Source organism: Nematostella vectensis, chromosome 5 (genome assembly GCF_932526225.1).
Source record: "Nematostella vectensis chromosome 5, jaNemVect1.1, whole genome shotgun sequence".
NCBI lineage: Eukaryota > Metazoa > Cnidaria > Anthozoa > Actiniaria > Edwardsiidae > Nematostella > Nematostella vectensis.
The window spans coordinates 18300594-18317169 of record NC_064038.1 but is presented as its reverse complement, the minus strand read 5'-3'; the positions used below and the strand labels follow the sequence as shown (position 1 = coordinate 18317169).

At 46.2% G+C, this 16576-nt stretch overlaps 72 non-coding genes and 17 pseudogenes across 72 annotated transcripts; all 89 read right to left on the bottom strand.

The window, feature by feature from the left end:
- Positions 1-36: 36 nt before the first annotated feature.
- LOC125566997 lies at positions 37-155 on the bottom strand (annotated as a pseudogene).
- Positions 156-222: 67 nt separating this feature from the next.
- Positions 223-341, bottom strand: LOC125564079. The gene has a single exon (XR_007309098.1). It is a non-coding gene; the product is annotated as a 5S ribosomal RNA (ribosomal RNA).
- A 67-nt stretch (positions 342-408) lies between these two features.
- On the bottom strand, positions 409-527 carry LOC125565427. Its single transcript, XR_007310440.1, has one exon. It is a non-coding gene; the product is annotated as a 5S ribosomal RNA (ribosomal RNA).
- A 67-nt stretch (positions 528-594) lies between these two features.
- LOC125564642 lies at positions 595-713 on the bottom strand. The gene has a single exon (XR_007309661.1). It is a non-coding gene; the product is annotated as a 5S ribosomal RNA (ribosomal RNA).
- A 67-nt stretch (positions 714-780) lies between these two features.
- Positions 781-899, bottom strand: LOC125563292. The gene has a single exon (XR_007308311.1). It is a non-coding gene; the product is annotated as a 5S ribosomal RNA (ribosomal RNA).
- A 67-nt stretch (positions 900-966) lies between these two features.
- LOC125566465 lies at positions 967-1085 on the bottom strand. Its single transcript, XR_007311474.1, has one exon. It is a non-coding gene; the product is annotated as a 5S ribosomal RNA (ribosomal RNA).
- A 67-nt stretch (positions 1086-1152) lies between these two features.
- LOC125563600 lies at positions 1153-1271 on the bottom strand. Its single transcript, XR_007308619.1, has one exon. It is a non-coding gene; the product is annotated as a 5S ribosomal RNA (ribosomal RNA).
- A 67-nt stretch (positions 1272-1338) lies between these two features.
- LOC125564068 lies at positions 1339-1457 on the bottom strand. The gene has a single exon (XR_007309087.1). It is a non-coding gene; the product is annotated as a 5S ribosomal RNA (ribosomal RNA).
- Positions 1458-1524: 67 nt separating this feature from the next.
- On the bottom strand, positions 1525-1643 carry LOC125564056. The gene has a single exon (XR_007309075.1). It is a non-coding gene; the product is annotated as a 5S ribosomal RNA (ribosomal RNA).
- A 67-nt stretch (positions 1644-1710) lies between these two features.
- Positions 1711-1829, bottom strand: LOC125564045. Its single transcript, XR_007309064.1, has one exon. It is a non-coding gene; the product is annotated as a 5S ribosomal RNA (ribosomal RNA).
- Positions 1830-1896: 67 nt separating this feature from the next.
- On the bottom strand, positions 1897-2015 carry LOC125565786. Its single transcript, XR_007310797.1, has one exon. It is a non-coding gene; the product is annotated as a 5S ribosomal RNA (ribosomal RNA).
- Positions 2016-2082: 67 nt separating this feature from the next.
- LOC125565679 lies at positions 2083-2201 on the bottom strand. Its single transcript, XR_007310690.1, has one exon. It is a non-coding gene; the product is annotated as a 5S ribosomal RNA (ribosomal RNA).
- A 67-nt stretch (positions 2202-2268) lies between these two features.
- Positions 2269-2387, bottom strand: LOC125565012. Its single transcript, XR_007310030.1, has one exon. It is a non-coding gene; the product is annotated as a 5S ribosomal RNA (ribosomal RNA).
- A 67-nt stretch (positions 2388-2454) lies between these two features.
- Positions 2455-2573, bottom strand: LOC125566876 (annotated as a pseudogene).
- Positions 2574-2640: 67 nt separating this feature from the next.
- On the bottom strand, positions 2641-2759 carry LOC125565426. Its single transcript, XR_007310439.1, has one exon. It is a non-coding gene; the product is annotated as a 5S ribosomal RNA (ribosomal RNA).
- Positions 2760-2825: 66 nt separating this feature from the next.
- LOC125563798 lies at positions 2826-2944 on the bottom strand. The gene has a single exon (XR_007308817.1). It is a non-coding gene; the product is annotated as a 5S ribosomal RNA (ribosomal RNA).
- A 67-nt stretch (positions 2945-3011) lies between these two features.
- LOC125566099 lies at positions 3012-3130 on the bottom strand. The gene has a single exon (XR_007311106.1). It is a non-coding gene; the product is annotated as a 5S ribosomal RNA (ribosomal RNA).
- A 67-nt stretch (positions 3131-3197) lies between these two features.
- LOC125565425 lies at positions 3198-3316 on the bottom strand. The gene has a single exon (XR_007310438.1). It is a non-coding gene; the product is annotated as a 5S ribosomal RNA (ribosomal RNA).
- Positions 3317-3383: 67 nt separating this feature from the next.
- Positions 3384-3502, bottom strand: LOC125566197. Its single transcript, XR_007311204.1, has one exon. It is a non-coding gene; the product is annotated as a 5S ribosomal RNA (ribosomal RNA).
- A 67-nt stretch (positions 3503-3569) lies between these two features.
- Positions 3570-3688, bottom strand: LOC125564667. Its single transcript, XR_007309686.1, has one exon. It is a non-coding gene; the product is annotated as a 5S ribosomal RNA (ribosomal RNA).
- Positions 3689-3755: 67 nt separating this feature from the next.
- On the bottom strand, positions 3756-3874 carry LOC125564038. Its single transcript, XR_007309057.1, has one exon. It is a non-coding gene; the product is annotated as a 5S ribosomal RNA (ribosomal RNA).
- Positions 3875-3941: 67 nt separating this feature from the next.
- On the bottom strand, positions 3942-4060 carry LOC125565104. Its single transcript, XR_007310121.1, has one exon. It is a non-coding gene; the product is annotated as a 5S ribosomal RNA (ribosomal RNA).
- A 67-nt stretch (positions 4061-4127) lies between these two features.
- LOC125564035 lies at positions 4128-4246 on the bottom strand. The gene has a single exon (XR_007309054.1). It is a non-coding gene; the product is annotated as a 5S ribosomal RNA (ribosomal RNA).
- A 67-nt stretch (positions 4247-4313) lies between these two features.
- On the bottom strand, positions 4314-4432 carry LOC125564218. Its single transcript, XR_007309238.1, has one exon. It is a non-coding gene; the product is annotated as a 5S ribosomal RNA (ribosomal RNA).
- A 67-nt stretch (positions 4433-4499) lies between these two features.
- LOC125566652 lies at positions 4500-4618 on the bottom strand (annotated as a pseudogene).
- Positions 4619-4685: 67 nt separating this feature from the next.
- Positions 4686-4804, bottom strand: LOC125566123. Its single transcript, XR_007311130.1, has one exon. It is a non-coding gene; the product is annotated as a 5S ribosomal RNA (ribosomal RNA).
- A 67-nt stretch (positions 4805-4871) lies between these two features.
- On the bottom strand, positions 4872-4990 carry LOC125564023. The gene has a single exon (XR_007309042.1). It is a non-coding gene; the product is annotated as a 5S ribosomal RNA (ribosomal RNA).
- A 67-nt stretch (positions 4991-5057) lies between these two features.
- On the bottom strand, positions 5058-5176 carry LOC125567094 (annotated as a pseudogene).
- Positions 5177-5243: 67 nt separating this feature from the next.
- On the bottom strand, positions 5244-5362 carry LOC125565713. Its single transcript, XR_007310724.1, has one exon. It is a non-coding gene; the product is annotated as a 5S ribosomal RNA (ribosomal RNA).
- Positions 5363-5429: 67 nt separating this feature from the next.
- Positions 5430-5548, bottom strand: LOC125564337. Its single transcript, XR_007309356.1, has one exon. It is a non-coding gene; the product is annotated as a 5S ribosomal RNA (ribosomal RNA).
- Positions 5549-5615: 67 nt separating this feature from the next.
- LOC125566651 lies at positions 5616-5734 on the bottom strand (annotated as a pseudogene).
- A 67-nt stretch (positions 5735-5801) lies between these two features.
- Positions 5802-5920, bottom strand: LOC125565424. The gene has a single exon (XR_007310437.1). It is a non-coding gene; the product is annotated as a 5S ribosomal RNA (ribosomal RNA).
- A 67-nt stretch (positions 5921-5987) lies between these two features.
- Positions 5988-6106, bottom strand: LOC125564641. Its single transcript, XR_007309660.1, has one exon. It is a non-coding gene; the product is annotated as a 5S ribosomal RNA (ribosomal RNA).
- A 67-nt stretch (positions 6107-6173) lies between these two features.
- On the bottom strand, positions 6174-6292 carry LOC125563291. The gene has a single exon (XR_007308310.1). It is a non-coding gene; the product is annotated as a 5S ribosomal RNA (ribosomal RNA).
- A 67-nt stretch (positions 6293-6359) lies between these two features.
- Positions 6360-6478, bottom strand: LOC125566725 (annotated as a pseudogene).
- Positions 6479-6545: 67 nt separating this feature from the next.
- LOC125563599 lies at positions 6546-6664 on the bottom strand. Its single transcript, XR_007308618.1, has one exon. It is a non-coding gene; the product is annotated as a 5S ribosomal RNA (ribosomal RNA).
- Positions 6665-6731: 67 nt separating this feature from the next.
- Positions 6732-6850, bottom strand: LOC125564011. The gene has a single exon (XR_007309030.1). It is a non-coding gene; the product is annotated as a 5S ribosomal RNA (ribosomal RNA).
- A 67-nt stretch (positions 6851-6917) lies between these two features.
- LOC125564000 lies at positions 6918-7036 on the bottom strand. The gene has a single exon (XR_007309019.1). It is a non-coding gene; the product is annotated as a 5S ribosomal RNA (ribosomal RNA).
- A 67-nt stretch (positions 7037-7103) lies between these two features.
- LOC125563989 lies at positions 7104-7222 on the bottom strand. Its single transcript, XR_007309008.1, has one exon. It is a non-coding gene; the product is annotated as a 5S ribosomal RNA (ribosomal RNA).
- A 67-nt stretch (positions 7223-7289) lies between these two features.
- Positions 7290-7408, bottom strand: LOC125565785. Its single transcript, XR_007310796.1, has one exon. It is a non-coding gene; the product is annotated as a 5S ribosomal RNA (ribosomal RNA).
- A 67-nt stretch (positions 7409-7475) lies between these two features.
- On the bottom strand, positions 7476-7594 carry LOC125565677. The gene has a single exon (XR_007310688.1). It is a non-coding gene; the product is annotated as a 5S ribosomal RNA (ribosomal RNA).
- Positions 7595-7661: 67 nt separating this feature from the next.
- Positions 7662-7780, bottom strand: LOC125565011. Its single transcript, XR_007310029.1, has one exon. It is a non-coding gene; the product is annotated as a 5S ribosomal RNA (ribosomal RNA).
- Positions 7781-7847: 67 nt separating this feature from the next.
- On the bottom strand, positions 7848-7966 carry LOC125566594 (annotated as a pseudogene).
- A 67-nt stretch (positions 7967-8033) lies between these two features.
- On the bottom strand, positions 8034-8152 carry LOC125565423. Its single transcript, XR_007310436.1, has one exon. It is a non-coding gene; the product is annotated as a 5S ribosomal RNA (ribosomal RNA).
- A 67-nt stretch (positions 8153-8219) lies between these two features.
- On the bottom strand, positions 8220-8338 carry LOC125563978. Its single transcript, XR_007308997.1, has one exon. It is a non-coding gene; the product is annotated as a 5S ribosomal RNA (ribosomal RNA).
- Positions 8339-8405: 67 nt separating this feature from the next.
- Positions 8406-8524, bottom strand: LOC125563967. Its single transcript, XR_007308986.1, has one exon. It is a non-coding gene; the product is annotated as a 5S ribosomal RNA (ribosomal RNA).
- A 67-nt stretch (positions 8525-8591) lies between these two features.
- LOC125566934 lies at positions 8592-8710 on the bottom strand (annotated as a pseudogene).
- A 67-nt stretch (positions 8711-8777) lies between these two features.
- Positions 8778-8896, bottom strand: LOC125566598 (annotated as a pseudogene).
- A 67-nt stretch (positions 8897-8963) lies between these two features.
- LOC125563797 lies at positions 8964-9082 on the bottom strand. The gene has a single exon (XR_007308816.1). It is a non-coding gene; the product is annotated as a 5S ribosomal RNA (ribosomal RNA).
- Positions 9083-9149: 67 nt separating this feature from the next.
- Positions 9150-9268, bottom strand: LOC125566875 (annotated as a pseudogene).
- Positions 9269-9335: 67 nt separating this feature from the next.
- LOC125565422 lies at positions 9336-9454 on the bottom strand. Its single transcript, XR_007310435.1, has one exon. It is a non-coding gene; the product is annotated as a 5S ribosomal RNA (ribosomal RNA).
- A 66-nt stretch (positions 9455-9520) lies between these two features.
- Positions 9521-9639, bottom strand: LOC125563796. Its single transcript, XR_007308815.1, has one exon. It is a non-coding gene; the product is annotated as a 5S ribosomal RNA (ribosomal RNA).
- Positions 9640-9706: 67 nt separating this feature from the next.
- On the bottom strand, positions 9707-9825 carry LOC125566098. Its single transcript, XR_007311105.1, has one exon. It is a non-coding gene; the product is annotated as a 5S ribosomal RNA (ribosomal RNA).
- Positions 9826-9892: 67 nt separating this feature from the next.
- Positions 9893-10011, bottom strand: LOC125565421. Its single transcript, XR_007310434.1, has one exon. It is a non-coding gene; the product is annotated as a 5S ribosomal RNA (ribosomal RNA).
- A 67-nt stretch (positions 10012-10078) lies between these two features.
- Positions 10079-10197, bottom strand: LOC125566196. Its single transcript, XR_007311203.1, has one exon. It is a non-coding gene; the product is annotated as a 5S ribosomal RNA (ribosomal RNA).
- A 67-nt stretch (positions 10198-10264) lies between these two features.
- LOC125564666 lies at positions 10265-10383 on the bottom strand. Its single transcript, XR_007309685.1, has one exon. It is a non-coding gene; the product is annotated as a 5S ribosomal RNA (ribosomal RNA).
- A 67-nt stretch (positions 10384-10450) lies between these two features.
- Positions 10451-10569, bottom strand: LOC125564037. The gene has a single exon (XR_007309056.1). It is a non-coding gene; the product is annotated as a 5S ribosomal RNA (ribosomal RNA).
- A 67-nt stretch (positions 10570-10636) lies between these two features.
- On the bottom strand, positions 10637-10755 carry LOC125565103. Its single transcript, XR_007310120.1, has one exon. It is a non-coding gene; the product is annotated as a 5S ribosomal RNA (ribosomal RNA).
- A 67-nt stretch (positions 10756-10822) lies between these two features.
- On the bottom strand, positions 10823-10941 carry LOC125563956. The gene has a single exon (XR_007308975.1). It is a non-coding gene; the product is annotated as a 5S ribosomal RNA (ribosomal RNA).
- A 67-nt stretch (positions 10942-11008) lies between these two features.
- On the bottom strand, positions 11009-11127 carry LOC125564217. Its single transcript, XR_007309237.1, has one exon. It is a non-coding gene; the product is annotated as a 5S ribosomal RNA (ribosomal RNA).
- A 67-nt stretch (positions 11128-11194) lies between these two features.
- LOC125566650 lies at positions 11195-11313 on the bottom strand (annotated as a pseudogene).
- A 67-nt stretch (positions 11314-11380) lies between these two features.
- Positions 11381-11499, bottom strand: LOC125566121. The gene has a single exon (XR_007311128.1). It is a non-coding gene; the product is annotated as a 5S ribosomal RNA (ribosomal RNA).
- A 67-nt stretch (positions 11500-11566) lies between these two features.
- On the bottom strand, positions 11567-11685 carry LOC125563944. Its single transcript, XR_007308963.1, has one exon. It is a non-coding gene; the product is annotated as a 5S ribosomal RNA (ribosomal RNA).
- A 67-nt stretch (positions 11686-11752) lies between these two features.
- Positions 11753-11871, bottom strand: LOC125566933 (annotated as a pseudogene).
- A 67-nt stretch (positions 11872-11938) lies between these two features.
- On the bottom strand, positions 11939-12057 carry LOC125565712. The gene has a single exon (XR_007310723.1). It is a non-coding gene; the product is annotated as a 5S ribosomal RNA (ribosomal RNA).
- A 67-nt stretch (positions 12058-12124) lies between these two features.
- LOC125564336 lies at positions 12125-12243 on the bottom strand. The gene has a single exon (XR_007309355.1). It is a non-coding gene; the product is annotated as a 5S ribosomal RNA (ribosomal RNA).
- Positions 12244-12310: 67 nt separating this feature from the next.
- LOC125566649 lies at positions 12311-12429 on the bottom strand (annotated as a pseudogene).
- A 67-nt stretch (positions 12430-12496) lies between these two features.
- LOC125565420 lies at positions 12497-12615 on the bottom strand. The gene has a single exon (XR_007310433.1). It is a non-coding gene; the product is annotated as a 5S ribosomal RNA (ribosomal RNA).
- A 67-nt stretch (positions 12616-12682) lies between these two features.
- LOC125564639 lies at positions 12683-12801 on the bottom strand. The gene has a single exon (XR_007309658.1). It is a non-coding gene; the product is annotated as a 5S ribosomal RNA (ribosomal RNA).
- A 67-nt stretch (positions 12802-12868) lies between these two features.
- On the bottom strand, positions 12869-12987 carry LOC125563290. The gene has a single exon (XR_007308309.1). It is a non-coding gene; the product is annotated as a 5S ribosomal RNA (ribosomal RNA).
- A 67-nt stretch (positions 12988-13054) lies between these two features.
- LOC125566724 lies at positions 13055-13173 on the bottom strand (annotated as a pseudogene).
- Positions 13174-13240: 67 nt separating this feature from the next.
- LOC125563597 lies at positions 13241-13359 on the bottom strand. Its single transcript, XR_007308616.1, has one exon. It is a non-coding gene; the product is annotated as a 5S ribosomal RNA (ribosomal RNA).
- A 67-nt stretch (positions 13360-13426) lies between these two features.
- LOC125563933 lies at positions 13427-13545 on the bottom strand. Its single transcript, XR_007308952.1, has one exon. It is a non-coding gene; the product is annotated as a 5S ribosomal RNA (ribosomal RNA).
- A 67-nt stretch (positions 13546-13612) lies between these two features.
- Positions 13613-13731, bottom strand: LOC125563922. The gene has a single exon (XR_007308941.1). It is a non-coding gene; the product is annotated as a 5S ribosomal RNA (ribosomal RNA).
- Positions 13732-13798: 67 nt separating this feature from the next.
- LOC125563911 lies at positions 13799-13917 on the bottom strand. The gene has a single exon (XR_007308930.1). It is a non-coding gene; the product is annotated as a 5S ribosomal RNA (ribosomal RNA).
- A 67-nt stretch (positions 13918-13984) lies between these two features.
- On the bottom strand, positions 13985-14103 carry LOC125565784. Its single transcript, XR_007310795.1, has one exon. It is a non-coding gene; the product is annotated as a 5S ribosomal RNA (ribosomal RNA).
- A 67-nt stretch (positions 14104-14170) lies between these two features.
- On the bottom strand, positions 14171-14289 carry LOC125565676. Its single transcript, XR_007310687.1, has one exon. It is a non-coding gene; the product is annotated as a 5S ribosomal RNA (ribosomal RNA).
- Positions 14290-14356: 67 nt separating this feature from the next.
- On the bottom strand, positions 14357-14475 carry LOC125565010. Its single transcript, XR_007310028.1, has one exon. It is a non-coding gene; the product is annotated as a 5S ribosomal RNA (ribosomal RNA).
- A 67-nt stretch (positions 14476-14542) lies between these two features.
- LOC125566593 lies at positions 14543-14661 on the bottom strand (annotated as a pseudogene).
- Positions 14662-14728: 67 nt separating this feature from the next.
- Positions 14729-14847, bottom strand: LOC125565418. Its single transcript, XR_007310431.1, has one exon. It is a non-coding gene; the product is annotated as a 5S ribosomal RNA (ribosomal RNA).
- A 67-nt stretch (positions 14848-14914) lies between these two features.
- Positions 14915-15033, bottom strand: LOC125563900. The gene has a single exon (XR_007308919.1). It is a non-coding gene; the product is annotated as a 5S ribosomal RNA (ribosomal RNA).
- Positions 15034-15100: 67 nt separating this feature from the next.
- LOC125563889 lies at positions 15101-15219 on the bottom strand. Its single transcript, XR_007308908.1, has one exon. It is a non-coding gene; the product is annotated as a 5S ribosomal RNA (ribosomal RNA).
- Positions 15220-15286: 67 nt separating this feature from the next.
- Positions 15287-15405, bottom strand: LOC125566931 (annotated as a pseudogene).
- A 67-nt stretch (positions 15406-15472) lies between these two features.
- Positions 15473-15591, bottom strand: LOC125566597 (annotated as a pseudogene).
- A 67-nt stretch (positions 15592-15658) lies between these two features.
- LOC125563795 lies at positions 15659-15777 on the bottom strand. Its single transcript, XR_007308814.1, has one exon. It is a non-coding gene; the product is annotated as a 5S ribosomal RNA (ribosomal RNA).
- Positions 15778-15844: 67 nt separating this feature from the next.
- Positions 15845-15963, bottom strand: LOC125564789. The gene has a single exon (XR_007309807.1). It is a non-coding gene; the product is annotated as a 5S ribosomal RNA (ribosomal RNA).
- A 67-nt stretch (positions 15964-16030) lies between these two features.
- On the bottom strand, positions 16031-16149 carry LOC125566126. Its single transcript, XR_007311133.1, has one exon. It is a non-coding gene; the product is annotated as a 5S ribosomal RNA (ribosomal RNA).
- A 67-nt stretch (positions 16150-16216) lies between these two features.
- On the bottom strand, positions 16217-16335 carry LOC125563514. Its single transcript, XR_007308533.1, has one exon. It is a non-coding gene; the product is annotated as a 5S ribosomal RNA (ribosomal RNA).
- Positions 16336-16402: 67 nt separating this feature from the next.
- Positions 16403-16521, bottom strand: LOC125564502. Its single transcript, XR_007309521.1, has one exon. It is a non-coding gene; the product is annotated as a 5S ribosomal RNA (ribosomal RNA).
- Positions 16522-16576: the final 55 nt, after the last annotated feature.

The following is a 16576-nucleotide window of genomic DNA, read 5'->3' as shown; positions in this document are numbered from 1 at the left end:
AACAGTCCTGTGAGTACTTTGGTAACAAAAAGGAAATGCCTACAGCACACGGTATTTCCAAGCGGTCACCCGTCCAAGTACTAACCGTGCCCTACTGACTTTAAGTTCTGTGATCGAACGAGAACTGGTGCTTTCTCAGTGGTATGGCCGTAAACGATAGAACTGTGTAACATCTATCTATTATATAACAGTACTGTCAGTACCTCGATAACAAAAAGGAAATGCCTACAGCACACGGTATTCCCAGGCGGTCACCCATCCAAGTACTAACCGCGCCCTACTGAGCTTAACTTCGGTGATCGGACGAGAACCGGTGCTTTCTCAGTGGTATGGCCGTAGACGACAGTACTGTGTAACATCTATCTATTATATAACAGTCCTGTCAGTACCTCGATAACAAAAAGGAAATGCCTACAGCACACGGTATTCCGAAGCGGTCACCCATCCAAGTACTTACCGCGCCCTACTGAGCTTAACTTCGGTGATCGGACGAGAACCGGTGCTTTCTAAGTGGTATGGCCGTAGACGATAGAACTGTGTAAGATCTATCTATTATATAACAGTCCTGTGAGTACTTCGATGACAAAAAGGAAATGCCTACAGCACACGGTATTCCCAGGCGGTCACCCATCCAAGTACTAACCGCGCCCTACTGAGCTTTACTTCGGTGATCGGACGAGAACCGGTGCTTTCTCAGTGGTATGGTCGTAGACGACAGAACTGTTTAAGATCTATCTATTATATAACAGTCCTGTGAGTACCTCGATAACAAAAAGGAAATGCCTACAGCACACGGTATTCCCAGGCGGTCACCCATCCAAGTACTAACCGTGCCCTACTGAGCTTAACTACGGTGATCGGACGAGAACCGGTGCTTTCTCAGTGGTATGGCCGTAGACGACAGAACTGTGTAAGAAATAGATTTTATATAACAGTCCTGTGAGTACTTTGGTAACTAAAAGGAAATGCGTACAGCACACGGTATTCCGAAGAGGTCACCCATCCAAGTACTTACCGCGCCCTACTGAGCTTAACTTCGGTGATCGGACGAGAACCGTTGCTTTCTAAGTGGTATGGCCGTAGACGATAGAACTGTGTAAGATCTACCTATTATATAACAGTCCTGTGAGTAGTTCGATGACAAAAAGGAAATGCCTACAGCACACGGTATTCCCAGGCGGTCTCCCATTCAAGTACTAACCGCGCCCTACTGAGCTTAACTTCGGTGATCGGACGAGAACCGGTGCTTTCTCAGTGGTATGGCCGTAGACGACAGAACTGTGTAAGAAATATATATTATATAACAGTCCTGTGAGTACATCGATGACAAAAAGGAAATGCCTACAGCACACGGTATTCCCAGGCGGTCACCCATCCAAGTACTAACCGCGCCCTACTGAGCTTAACTTCGGTGATCGGACGAGAACCGGTGCTTTCTCAGTGGTATGGCCGTAGACGATAGAACTGTGTAAGATCTATCTATTATATAACAGTCATGTTAGTACTTCGAAAACAAAAAGTAAATGCCTACAGCACACGGTATTCCCAGGCGGTCACCCATCCAAGTACTAACCGCGCCCTACTGAGCTTAACTTCGGTGATCGGACGAGAACCGGTGCTTTCTCAGTGGTATGGCCGTAGACGACAGAACTGTGTAAGAAATATATATTATATAACAGTCCTGTGAGTACTTCAATGACAAAAAGGAATTGCCTACAGCACACGGTATTCCCAGGCGGTCACCCATCCAAGTACTAACCGCGCCCTACTGAGCTTAACTTCGGTGATCGGACGAGAACCGGTGCTTTCTCAGTGGTATGGCCGTAGACGACAGAACTGTGTAAGAAATAGATTTTATATAACAGTCCTGTGAGTACTTTTGTAACAAAAAGGAAATGCCTACAGCACACGGTATTCCTAAGCGGTCACCCATTCAAGTACTTACCGCGCCCTACTGAGCTTAACTTCGGTGATCGGACGAGAACCGGTGCTTTCTAAGTGGTATGGCCGTAGACGATAGAACTGTGTAAGAAATATATATTATATAACAGTCCTGTGAGTACTTCGATGACAAAAAGGAAATGCCTACAGCACACGGTATTCCCAGGCGGTCACACATCCAAGTACTAACCGCGCCCTACTGAGCTTAACTTCGGTGATCGGACGAGAACCGGTGCTTTTTCAGTGGTATGGCCGTAGACGATAGAACTGTGTAAGATCTATCTATTATATAACAGTCCTGTTAGTACTTCGAAAACAAAAAGTAAATGCCTACAGCACACGGTATTCCCAGGCTGTCACCCATCCAAGTACTAACCGCGCCCTACTGAGCTTAACTTCGGTGATCGGACGAGAACCGGTGCTTTCTCAGTGGTATGGCCATAGACGATAGAACTGTTTAAGATCTATCTATTATATAACAGTCCTGTGAGTACCTCGATAACAAAAAGGAAATGCCTACAGCACACGGTATTCCCAGGCGGTCACCCGTCCAAGTACTAACCGTGCCCTACTGACTTTAAGTTCTGTGATCGGACGAGGACTGGTGCTTTCTCAGTGGTATGGCCGTAAACGATAGAACTGTGTAACATCTATCTATTATATAACAGTCCTGTCAGTACCTCGATAACAAAAAGGAAATGCCTACAGCACACGGTATTCCGAAGCGGTCACCCATCCAAGTACTTACCGCGCCCTACTGAGCTTAACTTCGGTGATCGGACGAGAACCGGTGCTTTCTAAGTGGTATGGCCGTAGACGATAGAACTGTGTAAGATCTATCTATTATATAACAGTCCTGTGAGTACTTCGATGACAAAAAGAAATGCCTACAGCACACGGTATTCCCAGGCGGTCACCCATCCAAGTACTAACCGCGCCCTACTGAGCTTAACTTCGGTGATCGGACGAGAACCGGTGCTTTCTCAGTGGTATGGTCGTAGACGACAGAACTGTTTAAGATCTATCTATTATATAACAGTCCTGTGAGTACCTCGATAACAAAAAGGAAATGCCTACAGCACACGGTATTCCCAGGCGGTCACACATCCAAGTACTAACCGTGCCCTACTGAGCTTAACTACGGTGATCGGACGATAACCGGTGCTTTCTCAGTGGTATGGCCGTAGACGACAGAACTGTGTAAGAAATAGATTTTATATAACAGTCCTGTGAGTACTTTGGTAACAAAAAGGAAATGCCTACAGCACACGGTATTCCGAAGCGGTCACCCATCCAAGTACTTACCGCGCCCTACTGAGCTTAACTTCGGTGATCGGACGAGAACCGGTGCTTTCTAAGTGGTATGGCCGTAGACGATAGAACTGTGTAAGATCTATCTATTATATAACAGTCCTGTGAGTACTTCGATGACAAAAAGGAAATGCCTACAGCACACGGTATTCCCAGGCGGTCACTAATCCAAGTACTAACCGCGCCCTACTGAGCTTAACTTTGGTGATCGGACGAGAACCGGTGCTTTCTCAGTGGTATGGCCGTAGACGACAGAACTGTGTAGGAAATATATATTATATAACAGTCCTGTGAGTACTTCGATGACAAAAAGGAAATGCCTACAGCACACGGTATTCCCAGGCGGTCACCCATCCAAGTACTAACCGCGCCCTACTGAGCTTAACTTCGGTGATCGGACGAGAACCGGTGCTTTCTCAGTGGTTTGGTCGTAGACGAAAGAACTGTTTAAGATCTATCTATTATATAACAGTCCTGTGAGTACCTCGATAACAAAAAGGAAATGCCTACAGCACACGGTATTCCAAGGCGGTCACCCATCCAAGTACTAACCGTGCCCTACTGAGCTTAACTACGGTGATCGGACGAGAACCGGTGCTTTCTCAGTGGTATGGCCGTAGACGACAGAACTGTGTAAGAAATAGATTTTATATAACAGTCCTGTGAGTACTTTGGTAACAAAAAGGAAATGTCTACAGCACACGGTATTCCGAAGCGGTCACCCATCCAAGTACTTACCGCGCCCTACTGAGCTTAACTTCGGTGATCGGACGAGAACCGGTGCTTTCTAAGTGGTATGGCCGTAGACGATAGAACTGTGTGAGATCTATCTATTATTTAACAGTCCTGTGAGTACTTCGATGACAAAAAGGAAATGCCTACAGCACACGGTATTCCCAGGCGGTCACCCATCCAAGTACTAACCGCGCCCTACTGAGCTTAACTTCGGTGATCGGACGAGAACCGGTGCTTTCTCAGTGGTATGGCCGTAGACGACAGAACTGTGTAAGAAATATATATTATATAACAGTCCTGTGAGTACTTCGATGACAAAAAGGAAATGCCTACAGCACACGGTATTCCCAGGCGGTCACCCATCCAAGTACTAACCGCGCCCTACTAAGCTTAACTTCGGTGATCGGACGAGAACTGGTGCTTTCTCAGTGGTATGGCCGTAGACGATAGAACTGTGTAAGAAATATATATTATATAACAGTCCTGTGAGTACCTCGATAACAAAAAGGAAATGCCTACAGCACACGGTATTCCCAGGCGGTCACCCGTCCAAGTACTAACCGTGCCCTACTGACTTTAAGTTCTGTGATCGGACGAGAACTGGTGCTTTCTCAGTGGTATGGCCGTAAACGATAGAACTGTGTAACATCTATCTATTATATAACAGTCCTGTCAGTACCTCGATAACAAAAAGGAAATGCCTACAGCACACGGTATTCCGAAGCGGTCACCCATCCAAGTACTTACCGCGCCCTACTGAGCTTAACTTCGGTGATCGGACGAGAACCGTTGCTTTCTAAGTGGTATGGCCGTAGACGATAGAACTGTGTAAGATCTATCTATTATATAACAGTCCTGTGAGTACTTCGATGACAAAAAGGAAATGCCTACAGCACACGGTATTCCCAGGCGGTCACCCATCCAAGTACTAACCGCGCCCTACTGAGCTTAACTTCGGTGATCGGACGAGAACCGGTGCTTTCTCAGTGGTATGGCCGTAGACGACAGAACTGTGTAAGAAATATATATTATATAACAGTCCTGTGAGTACTTCGATGACAAAAAGGAAATGCCTACAGCACGATGTATTCCCAGGCGGTCACCCGTCCAAGTACTAACCGTGCCATACTGACTTTAAGTTCTGTGATCGGACGAGAACTGGTGCTTTCTCAGTGGTATGGCCGTAAACGATAGAACTGTGTAACATCTATCTATTATATAACAGTCATGTCAGTACCTCGATAACAAAAAGGAAATGCCTACAGCACACGGTATTCCCAGGCGGTCACCCATCCAAGTACTAACCGTGCCCTACTGAGCTTAACTACGGTGATCGGACGAGAACTGGTGCTTTCTCAGTTGTATGGCCGTAGACGATAGAACTGTGTAAGATCTATCTATTATATAGCAGTCCTGTTAGTACTTCGAAAACAAAAAGGAAATGCCTACAGCACACGGTATTCCCAGTCGGTCACCCATCCAAGTACTAACCGCGCCCTACTGAGCTTAACTTCAGTGATCGGACGAGAACCGGTGCTTTCTCAGTGGTATGGCCGTAGACGATAGAACTGTTTAAGATCTATCTATTATATAACAGTCCTGTGAGTACCTCGATAACAAAAAGGAAATGCCTACAGCACACGGTATTCCCAGGCGGTCACCCGTCCAAGTACTAACCGTGCCCTACTGACTTTAAGTTCTGTGATCGGACGAGAACTGGTGCTTTCTCAGTGGTATGGCCGTAAACGATAGAACTGTGTAACATCTATCTATTATATAACAGTCCTGTCAGTACCTCGATAACAAAAAGGAAATGCCTACAGCACACGGTATTCCGAAGCGGTCACCCATCCAAGTACTTACCGCGCCCTACTGAGCTTAACTTCGGTGATCGGACGAGAACCGGTGCTTTCTAAGTGGTATGGCCGTAGACGATAGAACTGTGTAAGATCTATCTATTATATAACAGTCCTGTGAGTACTTCGATGACAAAAAGGAAATGCCTACAGCACACGGTATTCCCAGGCGGTCACCCATCCAAGTACTAACCGCGCCCTACTGAGCTTTACTTCGGTGATCGGACGAGAACCGGTGCTTTCTCAGTGGTATGGTCGTAGACGACAGAACTGTTTAAGATCTATCTATTATATAACAGTCCTGTGAGTACCTCGATAACAAAAAGGAAATGCCTACAGCACACGGTATTCCCAGGCGGTCACCCATCCAAGTACTAACCGTGCCCTACTGAGCTTAACTACGGTGATCGGACGAGAACCGGTGCTTTCTCAGTGGTATGGCCGTAGACGACAGAACTGTGTAAGAAATAGATTTTATATAACAGTCCTGTGAGTACTTTGGTAACTAAAAGGAAATGCGTACAGCACACAATATTCCGAGGAGGTCACCCATCCAAGTACTTACCGCGCCCTACTGAGCTTAACTTCGGTGATCGGACGAGAACCGTTGCTTTCTAAGTGGTATGGCCGTAGACGATAGAACTGTGTAAGATCTATCTATTATATAACAGTCCTGTGAGTAGTTCGATGACAAAAAGGAAATGCCTACAGCACACGGTATTCCCAGGCGGTCTCCCATTCAAGTACTAACCGCGCCCTACTGAGCTTAACTTCGGTGATCGGACGAGAACCGGTGCTTTCTCAGTGGTATGGCCGTAGACGACAGAACTGTGTAAGAAATATATATTATATAACAGTCCTGTGAGTACATCGATGACAAAAAGGAAATGCCTACAGCACACGGTATTCCCAGGCGGTCACCCATCCAAGTACTAACCGCGCCCTACTGAGCTTAACTTCGGTGATCGGACGAGAACCGGTGCTTTCTCAGTGGTATGGCCGTAGACGATAGAACTGTGTAAGATCTATCTATTATATAACAGTCATGTTAGTACTTCGAAAACAAAAAGTAAATGCCTACAGCACACGGTATTCCCAGGCGGTCACCCATCCAAGTACTAACCGCGCCCTACTGAGCTTAACTTCGGTGATCGGACGAGAACCGGTGCTTTCTCAGTGGTATGGCCGTAGACGACAGAACTGTGTAAGAAATATATATTATATAACAGTCCTGTGAGTACTTCAATGACAAAAAGGAATTGCCTACAGCACACGGTATTCCCAGGCGGTCACCCATCCAAGTACTAACCGCGCCCTACTGAGCTTAACTTCGGTGATCGGACGAGAACCGGTGCTTTCTCAGTGGTATGGCCGTAGACGACAGAACTGTGTAAGAAATAGATTTTATATAACAGTCCTGTGAGTACTTTTGTAACAAAAAGGAAATGCCTACAGCACACGGTATTCCTAAGCGGTCACCCATTCAAGTACTTACCGCGCCCTACTGAGCTTAACTTCGGTGATCGGACGAGAACCGGTGCTTTCTAAGTGGTATGGCCGTAGACGATAGAACTGTGTAAGAAATATATATTATATAACAGTCCTGTGAGTACTTCGATGACAAAAAGGAAATGCCTACAGCACACGGTATTCCCAGGCGGTCACACATCCAAGTACTAACCGCGCCCTACTGAGCTTAACTTCGGTGATCGGACGAGAACCGGTGCTTTTTCAGTGGTATGGCCGTAGACGATAGAACTGTGTAAGATCTATCTATTATATAACAGTCCTGTTAGTACTTCGAAAACAAAAAGTAAATGCCTACAGCACACGGTATTCCCAGGCTGTCACCCATCCAAGTACTAACCGCGCCCTACTGAGCTTAACTTCGGTGATCGGACGAGAACCGGTGCTTTCTCAGTGGTATGGCCATAGACGATAGAACTGTTTAAGATCTATCTATTATATAACAGTCCTGTGAGTACCTCGATAACAAAAAGGAAATGCCTACAGCACACGGTATTCCCAGGCGGTCACCCGTCCAAGTACTAACCATGCCCTACTGACTTTAAGTTCTGTGATCGGACGAGAACTGGTGCTTTCTCAGTGGTATGGCCGTAAACGATAGAACTGTGTAACATCTATCTATTATATAACAGTCCTGTCAGTACCTCGATAACAAAAAGGAAATGCCTACAGCACACGGTATTCCGAAGCGGTCACCCATCCAAGTACTTACCGCGCCCTACTGAGCTTAACTTCGGTGATCGGACGAGAACCGGTGCTTTCTAAGTGGTATGGCCGTAGACGATAGAACTGTCTAAGATCTATCTATTATCTAACAGTCCTGTGAGTACTTCGATGACAAAAAGGAAATGCCTACAGCACACGGTATTCCCAGGCGGTCACCCATCCAAGTACTAACCGCGCCCTACTGAGCTTAACTTCGGTGATCGGACGAGAACCGGTGCTTTCTCAGTGGTATGGCCGTAGACGATAGAACTGTGTAAGATCTATCTATTATATAACAGTCCTGTTAGTACTTCAAAAACAAAAAGTAAATGCCTACAGCACACGGTATTCCCAGGCGGTCACCCATCCAAGTACTAACCGCGCCCTACTGAGCTTAACTTCGGTGATCGGACGAGAACCGGTGCTTTCTCAGTGGTATGGCCGTAGACGATAGAACTGTTTAAGATCTATCTATTATATAACAGTCCTGTGAGTACCTCGATAACAAAAAGGAAATGCCTACAGCACACGGTATTCCCAGGCGGTCACCCGTCCAAGTACTAACCGTGCCATACTGACTTTAAGTTCTGTGATCGGACGAGAACTGGTGCTTTCTCAGTGGTATGGCCGTAAACGATAGAACTGTGTAACATCTATCTATTATATAACAGTCCTGTCAGTACCTCGATAACAAAAAGGAAATGCCTACAGCACACGGTATTCCGAAGCGGTCACCAATCCAAGTACTTACCGCGCCCTAATGAGCTTAACTTCGGTGATCGGACGAGAACCGGTGCTTTCTAAGTGGTATGGCCGTAGACGATAGAACTGTGTAAGATCTATCTATTATATAACAGTCCTGTGAGTACTTAGATGACAAAAAGGAAATGCCTACAGCACACGGTATTCCCAGGCGGTCACCCATCCAAGTACTAACCGCGCCCTACTGAGCTTAACTTCGGTGATCGGACGAGAACCGGTGCTTTCTCAGTGGTATGGTCGTAGACGACAGAACTGTTTAAGATCTATCTATTATATAACAGTCCTGTGAGTACCTCGATAACAAAAAGGAAATGCCTACAGCACACGGTATTCCCAGGCGGTCACCCGTCCAAGTACTAACCGTGCCCTACTGACTTTAAGTTCTGTGATCGGACGAGGACTGGTGCTTTCTCAGTGGTATGGCCGTAAACGATAGAACTGTGTAACATCTATCTATTATATAACAGTCCTGTCAGTACCTCGATAACAAAAAGGAAATGCCTACAGCACACGGTATTCCGAAGCGGTCACCCATCCAAGTACTTACCGCGCCCTACTGAGCTTAACTTCGGTGATCGGACGAGAACCGGTGCTTTCTAAGTGGTATGGCCGTAGACGATAGAACTGTGTAAGATCTATCTATTATATAACAGTCCTGTGAGTACTTCGATGACAAAAAGAAATGCCTACAGCACACGGTATTCCCAGGCGGTCACCCATCCAAGTACTAACCGCGCCCTACTGAGCTTAACTTCGGTGATCGGACGAGAACCGGTGCTTTCTCAGTGGTATGGTCGTAGACGACAGAACTGTTTAAGATCTATCTATTATATAACAGTCCTGTGAGTACCTCGATAACAAAAAGGAAATGCCTACAGCACACGGTATTCCCAGGCGGTCACACATCCAAGTACTAACCGTGCCCTACTGAGCTTAACTACGGTGATCGGACGATAACCGGTGCTTTCTCAGTGGTATGGCCGTAGACGACAGAACTGTGTAAGAAATAGATTTTATATAACAGTCCTGTGAGTACTTTGGTAACAAAAAGGAAATGCCTACAGCACACGGTATTCCGAAGCGGTCACCCATCCAAGTACTTACCGCGCCCTACTGAGCTTAACTTCGGTGATCGGACGAGAACCGGTGCTTTCTAAGTGGTATGGCCGTAGACGATAGAACTGTGTAAGATCTATCTATTATATAACAGTCCTGTGAGTACTTCGATGACAAAAAGGAAATGCCTACAGCACACGGTATTCCCAGGCGGTCACTAATCCAAGTACTAACCGCGCCCTACTGAGCTTAACTTTGGTGATCGGACGAGAACCGGTGCTTTCTCAGTGGTATGGCCGTAGACGACAGAACTGTGTAGGAAATATATATTATATAACAGTCCTGTGAGTACTTCGATGACAAAAAGGAAATGCCTACAGCACACGGTATTCCCAGGCGGTCACCCATCCAAGTACTAACCGCGCCCTACTGAGCTTAACTTCGGTGATCGGACGAGAACCGGTGCTTTCTCAGTGGTTTGGTCGTAGACGAAAGAACTGTTTAAGATCTATCTATTATATAACAGTCCTGTGAGTACCTCGATAACAAAAAGGAAATGCCTACAGCACACGGTATTCCAAGGCGGTCACCCATCCAAGTACTAACCGTGCCCTACTGAGCTTAACTACGGTGATCGGACGAGAACCGGTGCTTTCTCAGTGGTATGGCCGTAGACGACAGAACTGTGTAAGAAATAGATTTTATATAACAGTCCTGTGAGTACTTTGGTAACAAAAAGGAAATGTCTACAGCACACGGTATTCCGAAGCGGTCACCCATCCAAGTACTTACCGCGCCCTACTGAGCTTAACTTCGGTGATCGGACGAGAACCGGTGCTTTCTAAGTGGTATGGCCGTAGACGATAGAACTGTGTGAGATCTATCTATTATTTAACAGTCCTGTGAGTACTTCGATGACAAAAAGGAAATGCCTACAGCACACGGTATTCCCAGGCGGTCACCCATCCAAGTACTAACCGCGCCCTACTGAGCTTAACTTCGGTGATCGGACGAGAACCGGTGCTTTCTCAGTGGTATGGCCGTAGACGACAGAACTGTGTAAGAAATATATATTATATAACAGTCCTGTGAGTACTTCGATGACAAAAAGGAAATGCCTACAGCACACGGTATTCCCAGGCGGTCACCCATCCAAGTACTAACCGCGCCCTACTAAGCTTAACTTCGGTGATCGGACGAGAACTGGTGCTTTCTCAGTGGTATGGCCGTAGACGATAGAACTGTGTAAGAAATATATATTATATAACAGTCCTGTGAGTACCTCGATAACAAAAAGGAAATGCCTACAGCACACGGTATTCCCAGGCGGTCACCCGTCCAAGTACTAACCGTGCCCTACTGACTTTAAGTTCTGTGATCGGACGAGAACTGGTGCTTTCTCAGTGGTATGGCCGTAAACGATAGAACTGTGTAACATCTATCTATTATATAACAGTCCTGTCAGTACCTCGATAACAAAAAGGAAATGCCTACAGCACACGGTATTCCGAAGCGGTCACCCATCCAAGTACTTACCGCGCCCTACTGAGCTTAACTTCGGTGATCGGACGAGAACCGTTGCTTTCTAAGTGGTATGGCCGTAGACGATAGAACTGTGTAAGATCTATCTATTATATAACAGTCCTGTGAGTACTTCGATGACAAAAAGGAAATGCCTACAGCACACGGTATTCCCAGGCGGTCACCCATCCAAGTACTAACCGCGCCCTACTGAGCTTAACTTCGGTGATCGGACGAGAACCGGTGCTTTCTCAGTGGTATGGCCGTAGACGACAGAACTGTGTAAGAAATATATATTATATAACAGTCCTGTGAGTACTTCGATGACAAAAAGGAAATGCCTACAGCACACGGTATTCCCAGGCGGTCACCCGTCCAAGTACTAACCGTGCCATACTGACTTTAAGTTCTGTGATCGGACGAGAACTGGTGCTTTCTCAGTGGTATGGCCGTAAACGATAGAACTGTGTAACATCTATCTATTATATAACAGTCATGTCAGTACCTCGATAACAAAAAGGAAATGCCTACAGCACACGGTATTCCCAGGCGGTCACCCATCCAAGTACTAACCGTGCCCTACTGAGCTTAACTACGGTGATCGGACGAGAACTGGTGCTTTCTCAGTTGTATGGCCGTAGACGATAGAACTGTGTAAGATCTATCTATTATATAGCAGTCCTGTTAGTACTTCGAAAACAAAAAGGAAATGCCTACAGCACACGGTATTCCCAGTCGGTCACCCATCCAAGTACTAACCGCGCCCTACTGAGCTTAACTTCAGTGATCGGACGAGAACCGGTGCTTTCTCAGTGGTATGGCCGTAGACGATAGAACTGTTTAAGATCTATCTATTATATAACAGTCCTGTGAGTACCTCGATAACAAAAAGGAAATGCCTACAGCACACGGTATTCCCAGGCGGTCACCCGTCCAAGTACTAACCGTGCCCTACTGACTTTAAGTTCTGTGATCGGACGAGAACTGGTGCTTTCTCAGTGGTATGGCCGTAAACGATAGAACTGTGTAACATCTATCTATTATATAACAGTCCTGTCAGTACCTCGATAACAAAAAGGAAATGCCTACAGCACACGGTATTCCGAAGCGGTCACCCATCCAAGTACTTACCGCGCCCTACTGAGCTTAACTTCGGTGATCGGACGAGAACCGGTGCTTTCTAAGTGGTATGGCCGTAGACGATAGAACTGTGTAAGATCTATCTATTATATAACAGTCCTGTGAGTACTTCGATGACAAAAAGGAAATGCCTACAGCACACGGTATTCCCAGGCGGTCACCCATCCAAGTACTAACCGCGCCCTACTGAGCTTTACTTCGGTGATCGGACGAGAACCGGTGCTTTCTCAGTGGTATGGTCGTAGACGACAGAACTGTTTAAGATCTATCTATTATATAACAGTCCTGTGAGTACCTCGATAACAAAAAGGAAATGCCTACAGCACACGGTATTCCCAGGCGGTCACCCATCCAAGTACTAACCGTGCCCTACTGAGCTTAACTACGGTGATCGGACGAGAACCGGTGCTTTCTCAGTGGTATGGCCGTAGACGACAGAACTGTGTAAGAAATAGATTTTATATAACAGTCCTGTGAGTACTTTGGTAACTAAAAGGAAATGCGTACAGCACACAATATTCCGAGGAGGTCACCCATCCAAGTACTTACCGCGCCCTACTGAGCTTAACTTCGGTGATCGGACGAGAACCGTTGCTTTCTAAGTGGTATGGCCGTAGACGATAGAACTGTGTAAGATCTATCTATTATATAACAGTCCTGTGAGTAGTTCGATGACAAAAAGGAAATGCCTACAGCACACGGTATTCCCAGGCGGTCTCCCATTCAAGTACTAACCGCGCCCTACTGAGCTTAACTTCGGTGATCGGACGAGAACCGGTGCTTTCTCAGTGGTATGGCCGTAGACGACAGAACTGTGTAAGAAATATATATTATATAACAGTCCTGTGAGTACATCGATGACAAAAAGGAAATGCCTACAGCACACGGTATTCCCAGGCGGTCACCCATCCAAGTACTAACCGCGCCCTACTGAGCTTAACTTCGGTGATCGGACGAGAACCGGTGCTTTCTCAGTGGTATGGCCGTAGACGATAGAACTGTGTAAGATCTATCTATTATATAACAGTCATGTTAGTACTTCGAAAACAAAAAGTAAATGCCTACAGCACACGGTATTCCCAGGCGGTCACCCATCCAAGTACTAACCGCGCCCTACTGAGCTTAACTTCGGTGATCGGACGAGAACCGGTGCTTTCTCAGTGGTATGGCCGTAGACGACAGAACTGTGTAAGAAATATATATTATATAACAGTCCTGTGAGTACTTCAATGACAAAAAGGAATTGCCTACAGCACACGGTATTCCCAGGCGGTCACCCATCCAAGTACTAACCGCGCCCTACTGAGCTTAACTTCGGTGATCGGACGAGAACCGGTGCTTTCTCAGTGGTATGGCCGTAGACGACAGAACTGTGTAAGAAATAGATTTTATATAACAGTCCTGTGAGTACTTTTGTAACAAAAAGGAAATGCCTACAGCACACGGTATTCCTAAGCGGTCACCCATTCAAGTACTTACCGCGCCCTACTGAGCTTAACTTCGGTGATCGGACGAGAACCGGTGCTTTCTAAGTGGTATGGCCGTAGACGATAGAACTGTGTAAGAAATATATATTATATAACAGTCCTGTGAGTACTTCGATGACAAAAAGGAAATGCCTACAGCACACGGTATTCCCAGGCGGTCACACATCCAAGTACTAACCGCGCCCTACTGAGCTTAACTTCGGTGATCGGACGAGAACCGGTGCTTTTTCAGTGGTATGGCCGTAGACGATAGAACTGTGTAAGATCTATCTATTATATAACAGTCCTGTTAGTACTTCGAAAACAAAAAGTAAATGCCTACAGCACACGGTATTCCCAGGCTGTCACCCATCCAAGTACTAACCGCGCCCTACTGAGCTTAACTTCGGTGATCGGACGAGAACCGGTGCTTTCTCAGTGGTATGGCCATAGACGATAGAACTGTTTAAGATCTATCTATTATATAACAGTCCTGTGAGTACCTCGATAACAAAAAGGAAATGCCTACAGCACACGGTATTCCCAGGCGGTCACCCGTCCAAGTACTAACCATGCCCTACTGACTTTAAGTTCTGTGATCGGACGAGAACTGGTGCTTTCTCAGTGGTATGGCCGTAAACGATAGAACTGTGTAACATCTATCTATTATATAACAGTCCTGTCAGTACCTCGATAACAAAAAGGAAATGCCTACAGCACACGGTATTCCGAAGCGGTCACCCATCCAAGTACTTACCGCGCCCTACTGAGCTTAACTTCGGTGATCGGACGAGAACCGGTGCTTTCTAAGTGGTATGGCCGTAGACGATAGAACTGTCTAATATCTATCTATTATCTAACAGTCCTGTGAGTACTTCGATGACAAAAAGGAAATGCCTACAGCACACGGTATTCCCAGGCGGTCACCCATCCAAGTACTAACCGCGCCCTACTGAGCTTAACTTCGGTGATCGGACGAGAACCGGTGCTTTCTCAGTGGTATGGCCGTAGACGATAGAACTGTGTAAGATCTATCTATTATATAACAGTCCTGTTAGTACTTCAAAAACAAAAAGTAAATGCCTACAGCACACGGTATTCCCAGGCGGTCACCCATCCAAGTACTAACCGCGCCCTACTGAGCTTAACTTCGGTGATCGGACGAGAACCGGTGCTTTCTCAGTGGTATGGCCGTAGACGATAGAACTGTTTAAGATCTATCTATTATATAACAGTCCTGTGAGTACCTCGATAACAAAAAGGAAATGCCTACAGCACACGGTATTCCCAGGCGGTCACCCGTCCAAGTACTAACCGTGCCATACTGACTTTAAGTTCTGTGATCGGACGAGAACTGGTGCTTTCTCAGTGGTATGGCCGTAAACGATAGAACTGTGTAACATCTATCTATTATATAACAGTCCTGTCAGTACCTCGATAACAAAAAGGAAATGCCTACAGCACACGGTATTCCGAAGCGGTCACCAATCCAAGTACTTACCGCGCCCTAATGAGCTTAACTTCGGTGATCGGACGAGAACCGGTGCTTTCTAAGTGGTATGGCCGTAGACGATAGAACTGTGTAAGATCTATCTATTATATAACAGTCCTGTGAGTACTTAGATGACAAAAAGGAAATGCCTACAGCACACGGTATTCCCAGGCGGTCACCCATCCAAGTACTAACCGCGCCCTACTGAGCTTAACTTCGGTGATCGGACGAGAACCGGTGCTTTCTCAGTGGTATGGTCGTAGACGACAGAACTGTTTAAGATCTATCTATTATATAACAGTCCTGTGAGTACCTCGATAACAAAAAGGAAATGCCTACAGCACACGGTATTCCCAGGCGGTCACACATCCAAGTACTAACCGTGCCCTACTGAGCTTAACTACGGTGATCGGACGAGAACCGGTGCTTTCTCAGTGGTATGGCCGTAGACGACAGAACTGTGTAAGAAATAGATTTTATATAACAGTCCTGTGAGTACTTTGGTAACAAAAAGGAAATGCCTACAGCACACGGTATTCCGAAGCGGTCACCCATCCAAGTACTTACCGCGCCCTACTGAGCTTAACTTCGGTTATCGGACGAGAACCGGTGCTTTCTAAGTGGTATGGCCGTAGACGATAGAACTGTGTAAGATCTATCTATTATATAACAGTCCTGTGAGTACTTCGATGACAAAAAGGAAATGCCTACAGCACACGGTATTCCCAGGCGGTCACCCATTCAAGTACTAACCGCGCCCTACTGAGCTTAACTTCGGTGATCGGACGAGAACCGGTGCTTTCTCAGTGGTATGGCCGTAGACGACAGAACTGTGTAGGAAATATATATTATATAACAGTCCTGTGAGTACTTCGATGACAAAAAGGAAATGCCTACAGCACACGGTATTCCCAGGCGGTCACCCATCCAAGTACTAACCGCGCCCTACTGAGCTTAACTTCGGTGATCGGACGAGAACCGGTGCTTTCTCAGGGGTATGGTCGTAGACGACAGAACTGTTTAAGATCTATCTATTATATAACAGTCCTGTGAGTACCTCGATA